The following is an 11,853-nucleotide window of genomic DNA, read 5'->3' on the forward strand; positions in this document are numbered from 1 at the left end:
AATAAATAAATACATACATACATAATGAAAATAAAAATAAATAAATAAAATGTCCTTGGAAAGGCAAAGCAACTATAACATTCAAAAACAATTCTGAAAAATAACACAATTAGAGAACTCATACTACCTGATTTCAAGACTTAGTATAAAGCTACAGTAATCAACAGTGTGGTAATGGAAAAATGAAAGACACAGATCAATGGAACAGAATACAGAATCCAGAAACAGACCCACATATATATAATCAACTGGCTTTCAGCAAAGGTACAAAGGTAATTCAATGGAGAAAGATGTCTTTTCAAAAAACACTGCTGGAACAACTAAACACCCATATGCAAAAAAATAAATCTCAATCTACACTTTGCACCATTAGAAAAAATAACTCAAAGTGATTCATATACCTAAATATAAAATTCTGAATTACAGCAGAGGGCAGACAGCAGAAGCAAGAAGAACTACGATCCTGCAGCCTGTGGAACAAAAACCACATTCACAAAAAGACAGACAAGATGAAAAAGCAGACAGCTATGTACCAGATGAAGGAACAAGATAAAACCCCAGAAAAACAACTAAATGAAACGGAGATAGGCAAAATTCCAGAAAAAGAATTCAGAATAATGATACTAAAGATGACACAGGACCTCAGAAAAAGAATGGAGGCAAAGATCGAAAAGATGCAAGAAATGTTTAACAAAGACCTAGAAGAATTAAAGAACAAACACCTACAAGAATTATAGAACAAACAGAGATGAACAATACAATAACTGAAATGAAAAATACACTAGAAGGAATCAATAACAATAACTGAGGCAGAAGAACGACAGAATGGTGGAATTCACTGCTGCAGAACTGAATAAAGAAAAAAGAATGAAAAGAAATGAAGACAGCCTAAGAGACATCTGGGACAACATTAAATGCAACAACATTCGTATTATAGGGGTCCTAGAACGAGGAGAGAGAGAAAGGACCCAAGAAAATATTTGAAGAGATTATACTCAAAAACTTCCCTAACATGGGAAAGGAAATAGCCACCCAACACCAGGAAGAGCAGAGAGTCCCAGGCAGGATAAACACATGGAGAAACACGCTGAGACACACAGTAATCAAACTGACAAAAATTAAAGACAAAGAAAAATTATTGAAAGCAACAAGGGAAAAATGACAAATTACATACAAGGGAACTCCCATAAGGTTAACAGCTGATTTCTCAGCAGAAACTCTACAAGCCAGAAGGGAGTGGCATGATATATTTAAAGTGATAAAAGGGAAGAACCTACAATCAAGATTACTCTGCCTGGCAAGGATCTCATTCAGATTCGATGGAGAAATCAAAAGCTTTACAGACAAGCAAAAGCTAACAGAATTCAGCACCACCAAACCAGCTCTACAACAAATGCTAAAGGAACTTCTCTAAGTGGGAAACACAAGAGAAGAAAAGGACCTACAAAAATAAACCCATAACAACTAAGAAAATGGTAACAGGAACATACATATCGATAATTACCTTAAACGTGAATGGATTAAATGCTCAAAGCAAAAGACACAGGCTCACTGAATGGATACAAAAACAAGACCCATCTTTATGCTGTCTATAAAAGACCCACTTCAGACCTAGGGACACATACAGACTGAAAGTGAGGGGATGGAAAAAGATATTCCATGCAAATGGAAATCAAAAGAAAGCTGGGGTAGCAATACTCATATCAGATAAAATAGACTTTAAAATAAAGAATGTTACAAGAGACAAAGAAGGACACTACATAATGATCAAGGGATCAATCCAAGAAGAAGATATAACAATTATAAATATATATGCACCCAACATAGGAGCACCCCAATACATAAGGCAACTGCTAACAGCTATAAAAGAGGAAATCGACAGTAACACAATAATAGTGGGGAACTTTAACACCTCACTTACACCAATGGACAGATCATCCAAAATGAAAATAAATAAAGAAACAGAAGCTTTAAATGACACAATAGACCAGATAGATTTAATTGATATTTATAGGACATTCCATCCAAAAACAGCAGATTACACTTTCTTCTCAAGTGTGCACGGAACATTCTCCAGGATAGATCACATCTTGGGTCACAAATCAAGCCTCAGTAAATTTAAGAAAACTGAAATCATATCAAGCATCTTTTCTGACCACAATGCTATGAGATCAAAAATGAATTACAGGGAAAAAAATGTAAAAAACACAAACACATGCAGGCTGAACAATACGTTACTAAATAACCAAGAGATCACTGAAGAAATCAAAGAGGAAATCAAAAAATACCTAGAGACAAATGACAATGAAAACACGACGATCCAAAACCTATGGGATGCAGCAAAAGCAGTTCTCAGAGAGAAGTTTATAGCTGTACAAGCCTACCTCAAGAAACAAGAAAAATCTCAAATAAACAACCTAAACCTACACCTAAAGGAACTAGAGAAAGAAGAAAAAAGTTAGCAGAAGGAAAGAAATCATAAAGATCAGAGCAGAAATAAATGAAATAGAAACCAAGAAAACAATAGCAAAGATCAATAAAACTAAAAGCTGGTTCTTTGAGAAGATAAACAAAATGGATAAGCCATTAGCCAGACTCATCAAGAAAAAGAGGGAGAGGACTCAAATCAATAAAATTAGAAATGAAAAAGGAGAAGTTACAACAGGCACCACAGAAATACAAAGCATCCTAAGAGCCTACTACAAGCAACTCTATGCCAATAAAATGCACAACCTGGAAGAAATGGACAAATTCTTAGAAAGGTATAACCTTCCAAGACTGAACCAGGAAGAAATAGAAAGTATGAACAGACCAATCACAATCACTGAAATTGACACTGTGATTAAAAATCTTCCAACAAACAAAAGTCCAGGATCAGATGGCTTCACAGGTGAATTCTATCAAATATTTAGAGAAGAGCTAACACCCATCCTTCTCAAAATCTTCCAAAAAATTGCAGAGGAAGGAACATTCCCAAACTCATGCTATGACGCCACCATCACCCTGATACCAAAACCAGACAAAGATACTACAAAAAAAGAAAATTACAGACCAATATCACTGATGAATATAGATGCAAAAATCCTTAACAAAATACTAGCAAACAGAATCCAACAACACATTAAAAGGATCATACACCATGATCAAGTGGGATTTATCCCAGGGATGCAAGGATTCTTCAATATACGCAAATCAATCCATGTGATACACCATATTAACAAATAGAAGAATAAAAACCATATGATCATCTCAATGGATGCAGAAAAAGCTTTTGACAAAATTCAACACACATTTATGATAAAAACTCTCCAGAAAGTGGGCACAGAGGGAACCTACCTCAACATAATAAAGGCCATATATGATAACCCACAACAAACATCATTCTCAATGGTGAAAAACTGAAGGCATTTCCTCTAAGATCAGGAACAAGACAAGGATGTCCACTCTCGTCACTATTATTCAACATAGGTTTGGAAGTCCTAGCCATGGCAATCAGAGAAGAAAAACAAAAGAAATACAAATAAGAAAAGAACTAAAAAAAAACAAAACAAAAAAGAAAATTCTGAATTATAAAAATTCTAGGAGAAAATACAGGGGCAAGTCTTCGCACTCTCAGATGGGGCAATAATAAGAAAGCAAACAACTCTAATTCAAAAAGTTTAAAACTCCAATTCAAAATGATACATGCACCCCAATGTTCATAGCAGCACTATTTACCAAAGCGAAGAAATGGAAATAACCCAAGTGCCCAATACACACACAATGGAATATTATCCTTATTTTTTTTAAAAAAATTTTAATCAACTATAAAAAGATATTTGGAGGACAAATAGGGAAAGTTGAATATGCACTGAATAATTCTATAGAATTGTTCATTTTTTTAGATGTTATCATTATATTTGGTTATGTAGAACAAGGATGAGCAAACTTTTTCTCTAAAAAGTGAGGTAGTAAATACTTTCTGCTTTGTGGACCACAGGGTGTCTTGTAACTGTTCTGTCAGTGTAGCACCAAAGCAGTCACAGACAATATGTAAATAAAGGAGCACTGCTGTGTCCCAATAAAACTTTATTTATTAAAAAAAACATGTTCACTGCAGCTCTATTTACAATAGCCAGGACATGGAAGCAACCTAAATGTCCATTGACATATGAATGGATAAAGAAGATATGGCACATATATACAATGGAATATTACTCAGCCATAAAAAGAAACGAAATTGAGTTATTTGTAGTGAGGTGGATGGACCTAGAAGCCTGTCATACAGAGTGAAGTAAGTCAGAAAGAGAAAAACAAATACCGTATGCTAACACGTATATATGGAATCTTAAAAAAAAATGGTTCTGAAGAACCTAGGGGCACGACAGGAATAAAGACACAGACATGGAGAATGGACTTGAGGACACAGGAAGGGGGAAGGGTAAGCTGGGACGAAGTGAGAGGGTGGCATGGACATATATATACGACCAAATGTAAAACAGATAGCTAGTGGGAAGCAGTCACGTAGCACAGAGAGATCAGCTCAGTGCTTTGTGACCACCTAGAGGGGTGGGATAGCGAGGGTGGAAGGGAGGGAGATGCAAGAGGGAAGAAATATGGGGATATATGTATATGTACAGCTGATTCACTTTGTTATAAAGCAAAAAAAAAGGCAGTAGGCCAGATTGGCCTGAGGGCCATAGTTTGCAGACAAAACTCTAGTGACAGAGAGCAGAGTAGTGGTTACCTATGGCAAGGTAGGCAGCAGGGTGAGGGATGAAGGCAGAACCGTCTGGAAAACAGCACAAGGGAACTTTCTGGAGTGACGGAAACATTCTATACCTTGATTGTGTTGTTAAGTTACATGCATGGGTACATTTGTCAAAACTCATCAAACTCCATATACTTAAAATGGGTGCATTTTATCATATAAACAATAACTCAGTAAACCTGATTTGTTTTAAAATGTACTCTTTTCAGGTAACAGCATCAATGATGTGAAAAGCATGCCCTTTGGAGCCAGAATAATCTGAGTTCAAATTTTAGCACCAAAATTTAACAACTATGTGACCACTGTCAAATCACTTTTGAGGGTGTTTCCTCCCCTTAAAACGGGTTAATAATTCCTGCTTCACAGGTTGGTTTCAAAAACGAAATAAATGTATGTAAGATACATAGTATAACATCTGGCACATAAGAGGCACACTCCCTGATTATTTTTTAATTTTTTTTAAAATAATTTAAGAAAATTAGTCAGTAAAGATCAGACAACTACACTAGCTTCTTTTGTACTCTTCTAAAACATTCTGACATTCTTTGTTCACTGTTTACTGTGGTTTCACCTGACTTCAAGCACTGGCATCCAATGTCAGTTCCTGTGATTTCAGAGTAACTTGGGTCTCACAGCAAGCACTGAGTTTAGAAAAATACTCCATGACAAATACGTTATAAAAGGAAATCTGAGAAGATAAGAGCCAAAAGTAAGAAGTATCCATTTTCCCAAGTAAGGAGAATGGCAATAGAAATGGTATAATATTTATAAGGAAAAACCAATAAACTTAGTTGGATGTTTTCTCCTTTTATAGACTAGGATTTGAATTTTATCCAAACCAGTAGCCAACCAGCAAAACTACAAAATGACAAAGCATCTGTATAGTGCTTTATCTCGAGCGTTTCTCAGGACAGTAGTGGGGAGTCGGTAGGATGACAATATCAAATTTGTTCTTATTTTATAAGTAAGGATACTAAGTCTGAAACAGATGAAGTGGCCTGCTCAAGGACACACTGCCAATAATTGGCGAAGTTCGGATGTGAAGTCAGCCATGTGGCCCCATATCATATGCCTTCAGTAGACATCACCATCAGAGAGTCATCTTGGGTTTGTGAAACTCCACATAACTGCTAGGTGCTGTTCTCTTGCTTGACATCTTTGGCTGTCTCAAAGACTAATTCATTACAGTCTGACATACTTAATTCCTAACCATTCAGGAATAACTAGCCTTTTGAGGTGGTAAAGACTATTTTTGTGGCCGAATATGGGCTTAAGATAGGACCATAAGTGAAAATTCAAAAGGACTGATTTCTGGGACTTCCTTGGTGGTCCAGCGGGTAAAACTGCACTCCCAGTGCAGGGGGCCCAGGTTCGATCCCTGGTCGGGGAACTAGATCCCACGTACATGCCACAACTAGAGTCCGCATGCCGCAACTAAGACCCGGCACAGCCAATATAAATAATAAATAAATAAATATCAAAAGGACTGATTTCTAGTAGAAGAGCCTACAGAGTGACATAAATGGTAAATCCCTCACACTGTCTCCTTCTCCCCATCCCAATACCCACATCACACACACTGATATCCACACCTTCCCCACGCTCTGAACACAGCTCTGAAGAGATAAAAAAGGAAAACACACCATTGTCCCACACAAGTATTCGTAACAATCACAGTATCTCAGTATCAGGTCTACTGGTGCATTCTCTGAGCAAGGACTGACAAAAATGGGTTATCTACCCATCTTCTATTTGTATGTCCCAATCAACCGAGAGGTGGACCACAAGACCATACATGTGAAGACACATGAATGAAACAAACTTCCTTCCACGAACAGCTTCCTCCTCTCCCCCCGCTTACAGTGGGGTAAGACAGCCCGACAGTGACTCCGGAGCACTGCTTCCAAATGGATGCCTGTCCCCATCAGTAATAACCAAGTTTATTCAAGCGCACTTCAATGTTAACTTTAAAAAAGGGGATTACCAAAAGTCCAAGTGTGTTCATCTAGCTTTGTCAACTTTGTATTTTTCCTCAATCTGTGAGTCTGGTCAATTATAATTTTTAAAGATTTACTATAATCCTTCATGGTTAACTTTTTGCCCTTATTTTATAAGAAAACAAATGGAAAGATGAGATTCAATATACAGAAATGTCCATGACAGGTTAATATTTCTAGAATGTATTTATTCCACTTGGTATTCTGAATATTCTAAACAAAGCTGGTATAACTGATTTAAATCACTGTTTCCTTCCGCAAATGGTGGCGCCTTCAAAAGTGTTATCTTGAAGGGGAAGTAAATGATTTGCTCAAGTCTCTGAATTGTACTACTGCTTTATTAACCCACAGTCCAGTCCCATCTTAATCAAATTTGAGAAACGTAGTCATAATCCATGCCTGTTATTTTTCAAAATTAAGGTAAAATAAGGAAGAAAAGCTGCAACTAAATAACTCAGATATCCTATTACAAATGTTGAAAACAACCCATCTCTAACGATTTCCTAAACTATAAATGCATAGAGTTCTGTCCTACAGAGACACTCTGCAAAGTCCACTCAAAGACTAAGAGCTGACTGAGAAAATAAAACTGCTCTTTCTATTAACATTCAGTTCAACCTGCACCTTTAAAAAAACTGCATTTAAGACTCTCAATTCTCAGAAGCATTCCCTCTTTACGAAACAAACAGCTAAACCACTGTTCTCAGAAGCATCAGACTTTTAAAAATGCTCTCTTAACTCATACAAAAATTATCCAAATTATTGTCATTACAGCTACCAGGTAATAGGCACCTACTTAATGTTAGGCACACTATGAAGTATGTCACATAGTTTCATTTATTGCTAAGAATGCTGTAAAGTATGTTACTATACCTTACACAGTAGGAAACTGAAGCTCTGAGGGGATAAGTAACCTGCTCAAGGCTACCCAACTAGTCAATGGAAGGGTGGGGATTTGAACTCAAATTTACCTAATTCCAAAAGATGTACATTCTTCTAAACTGTGCTACCTCCCCAATTCACAACAGAGGTATGAACAGGCAGAGGAGTGAATGGATTTGTCCAGCAGTCGTAATCATTTCACCAAAAAAGGGAGAAATTTTCTCGATTAGAACCACTTTCTGAAATCCATAGCTCACTGTTTAAACCTCAATTCTTTTCAAGAAGTAATTAACAGGTTAAAAAGAAAGGTTAGAAATCCTTATAAAGTACACTAAATTTCATCACAGATCTGCAAGTGAGCTGTCATGTTTAACAAGTCCCCAGAGTTAGTGGTTCTCTGGGTACCACACTAGGGTGAAGTACCAAGCACTTCACCCAATTCAAATGCATCCTGAGCACCTGAGCTGTGTTAAGACTCCTTCCTGGCACAGAGGCACAAAGCTAAGACCCATCACAGCCCTCAGGGAGTTAACAGGCTAGAAGAGGAGTCCATTTATACTACATATGCAGTTACTATTAGTCAGGCAAAAAAAATGAAGTGTGAGAAATCCTAAAACAAAAGTATGAATAACATGCTATCAGAGAGGGAAAGCAACTGGCCTACTTGTCATATGTTCTAAGTAGTGTTTGTTTACATTTTGTCCCTCCCTGACAACACCTTCCAACCTCTGTCACCGTCCCTCCCCACAACCACCCCCCACACAGGTACACACAGCCACACAACCAGGAAGGAAAGCCCTAAGAGCAAGGATTATGATTCCTAAAAGTGACCTTGTTGTTGTACTTTAAAAATACAAACTTATGCCATCAGGACATGTTTCTTTAGCTTTGTCAGGTGAAGTAAGTTGCTTTTTCAGAGCAAAATTAGGCCAACCTAACAGGAAAACCCGGGCAACACTTCACATTACTCACTTAGCATGAGAAACCAATCAACGCATATTGACCCACACCGTATTTCTCAAATTTTTCTTGTTAATTTAGCAGATGGCAAAGGGATATACAACTGATAGGAACACATCCTGGTCATTTTGTTCCACCACGCAATTTGACAGACATTTAGGCTTGTTCCACCGGGGGGACTTAAACAGAATCATTCTCACATCATAAGCCAAATGAACTGAATTCAGCAGAACCGATGCACCCAAAGCTTGACAACAAGGCTTGTACTTCTTGCAGCCTGCAAATCCCCTAGAGACCACGAAAGCCTACAGGACTAACAATGATTTATCTCAGCTGATCACAACTCCTTTACAAACTTGCAAAAAATGATCTTTCCAAAACTGCCTGCATTTATCCTGATCTGGGCAATTCAACGGTTTAAAGAAATAAAGTTACTTATGAAAATAAAACTGGGGGGGGGCGGGAGGCAGGGATGTTGAATAAGAAAAAAAGGCACACTGCTTTTTCCTTTAGTTCTATATGCCTGGGGCAACAAACTCTCAAAATAACTTCACTGAGGAGTGTAAAAGCTAAGACGAACACCAAAGTATTGCTCAATCCAACTTACACTGTCAACTCCTGAGTTCACAGTAAGATCTAGAAACTTAAATGTGACGGAATCATTTTGCTGTAAGAACTAGTTCAAAAAAAACACACACACAAAAACAAAAAGCCAATCCTTTCTTCTGATAGAAAAACTCTTGAGGATTTCCCCCACATTTATTTTAAAATCTTAACATACTGGTTGACTCTGGGGGGAAAAAGGGGGGGAGGGAGAGGGGTTCAGTAAGCCATATTTACCCAAAAAAAAGTTTGGTTTGGTCTCAAAGTATGGCTGCATTTGAACTCGACAGAGCTGAGCCCGTGGCACGGTCCCAAAGCGGGTCCCCTCGGGCTGCACGTCTCCGACCCGCGCGGGTGCCCCGGCCGCGCCCCCGGGAACAGGCGCCGAGAGCGCCCCCCTAAGGCGGGTAAGGCCCGGCGTCTTTACCGCTCGCGCCGGCCCCCGAGAGCCGCTCCCTCGCGGCCGCAGCACTTGTTCGCCGACTCCCGGACGGGAGGGACCCGCGGAACAGCCGCAGCTCCCGGGGGGCTACCGCGGCTCCCGCTCCCACAGGAGCCGACCGGGCAAGGCCGGGGGTCCAGGCACCTGAGGGGGCATCGCGGCCGTGCGGGACGGCCGTGCCCCCCACTCCGGGAGTGGAGGCGGCCCCGAAGTTGGGCTGCGGGAGCGGCAAGGCGCGCCGCGGCCCCGGGGCAGACAATGCGTGAAGGGGGCCGCGGAAGGAATCGGGGGCCGCAGAGCCGGGGGGCGCTCCCGCGACGCCCATTCATCCCCGCCCGCGCGCCCGCGCGCCCCCGCCCAGCCCCCGCAGCCCCGGACCCCCGCTCCGGCCCCCGCCCGGAGGACCGGCCGCAGGGGGAGGGGCCCGCGCTCCCCACCCGCGACCCCTCCTCAAATCACAAAACTTCCCCCAACTCCGCCAACTAAGTTGCGCTCTCACCGTGAGGCGCCCGGGGTTCCCCCGCGGGCCGAGCCGGAGCAGCTCCGCACCTTCGCTGCGGAGAAAGACAATAGGCGGCCGCTCCTCCGGCGGCAGAGGCGGTGGTGGTGGCAACGGCTTGAAACTGCGGCGGCAGAGGCGAGGAGCGGGCGCGGCGACCTCGGCGGAGCCTAGAAGCTTCACCGCGGCGGCTCCGGCTCCCTGCTGGCCCTGCACACAGCCCCAGCCAGCCCGCGCATGCGCCACAAGCTACTCGGGGATGGGCGGGGCACCCGGGGAGGGCTGTAACGCCTACGAGCTCTCCTGTGAGTAAGCGCGGAGCCGGGGGCCGCGAGCCGGGGTTGCACAGCAGAGCTGCCCATCAAGCTCCGTGAGACCAATAGGAAGACACCTGGGCGGTCCCCTCGGGTTGCTAAGGAAGGCTGAGGTTGACCGCAGCTGCAGCGCTGCGGCAAAGTGATCAAAGTCGGGTGGCTGGTAGAGGTGCAGACTGAAATGCTCACTCACCCTCTCCTCTGCGCCCTGACTCCGGAAGCCGCCCTTCCTCTGTGTAAGGGTGCTTACCTGAGCTGTAGCACTTACCGTAACACATACTGAAATGATTTACTCTTCTGTTTCCCTCCACTTGAAATCAGAAAGTGGGGTCTTTTCTGTGTCCAGTGCCTGAGAGAGTCGTGGCTAGGTATTCAACAAGCGTTTTAGTTGGATGGATGGATGGATGGATCTATGGTGGCATCAGGATTGTGACAGGGCGTTCCATAAACTTTTGGCTTCCCGATCACCGCAAAATCAGACAATCTGCAAGTTGCAAGGACCTCAGGAATCATCTGGTGGCTTTTGAAAAGCAAAATGTGGTCTGTTAATACACGAATAAACTCATTTTGATAGTTGTGCGTTTATTTTAATGTGTATTGGAGGAAAATGCCTTTCACATCAAAAGACTATTTCATTGATGTTATTTCTTAGATAAGCTGTAAAACATGAATCTACTTAAAGAAAAAATTTAAGTAAAAAATTTACGTTATATAGAAAGTATATATGTACTTATACTTCACATAATTTCAAAAACGTGCAAATTGATAGTAATCGAAGTAAGAACAGTGGTTACCTAGAAGGAGAAGCATTATTGGCTGGGAAGCAGCAGGGCAGGTGCTGGGCAAGTTCTGTATTTTGATCTGAATGGTAAATAACAAAGGTATAGACTTATGTGAAAATTCATCCAGTGTACAATTAAGATTAGTGCACTTTACACAGGTTACACACGTATTTTATATCAATTTAAAATACTTATATAGGATATGACCCCCAAAAATGTGAAGATGCAAAGGACTATCTTTTGGGAAACCTGATCCAACCAAGCTCCCTACCAGTGACTGACTACCTGAGAGGGGCTACTGTGAATACTTACTGCCTGAATCAGGCACTTTCATTGTTGTTTGGCTCTAAATCTTAGAAGTGCTCCTAGCCTTGAGCAGAAATTTGCTTCCCTGTAAGTGAACCTGATTCTCACATATGTTTTCTTACTTCAGCCTCACAGAATGGAAAACCAAGGCCAAACGTTTCCAGTGCTTCAGGTGAAATTATTTCCCAATCACCTTATTATTCCCTCCTCCATACTCACTCTAATCTGTCCTGTCAATATATTTGAAAGGTGGCCCAGAGAGAGGAGACTCCTAGATCCTAGTCCTGACTCTGTCCCAAAGAAGCCCACCCTGAGGAG

At 41.2% G+C, this 11,853-nt stretch overlaps 1 protein-coding gene across 6 annotated transcripts in view; it reads right to left on the reverse strand.

Annotated features, from left to right (window-relative positions):
- AKAP13 (A-kinase anchoring protein 13) overlaps window positions 1-10,347 on the reverse strand; it is a 344,813-nt gene extending 334,466 nt beyond the window's left edge. For all 6 annotated transcript variants that reach the window (XM_036844174.1, XM_036844173.1, XM_036844172.1 and 3 more), the window contains exon 1: window positions 10,134-10,347. The gene's annotated coding sequence lies outside the window, so the exon portion shown is untranslated. The remainder of the gene's footprint in view (window positions 1-10,133) is intronic.
- Window positions 10,348-11,853: the final 1,506 nt, after the last annotated feature.

This window comes from Balaenoptera musculus, chromosome 2, assembly GCF_009873245.2.
Source record: "Balaenoptera musculus isolate JJ_BM4_2016_0621 chromosome 2, mBalMus1.pri.v3, whole genome shotgun sequence".
Lineage (NCBI taxonomy): Eukaryota > Metazoa > Chordata > Mammalia > Artiodactyla > Balaenopteridae > Balaenoptera > Balaenoptera musculus.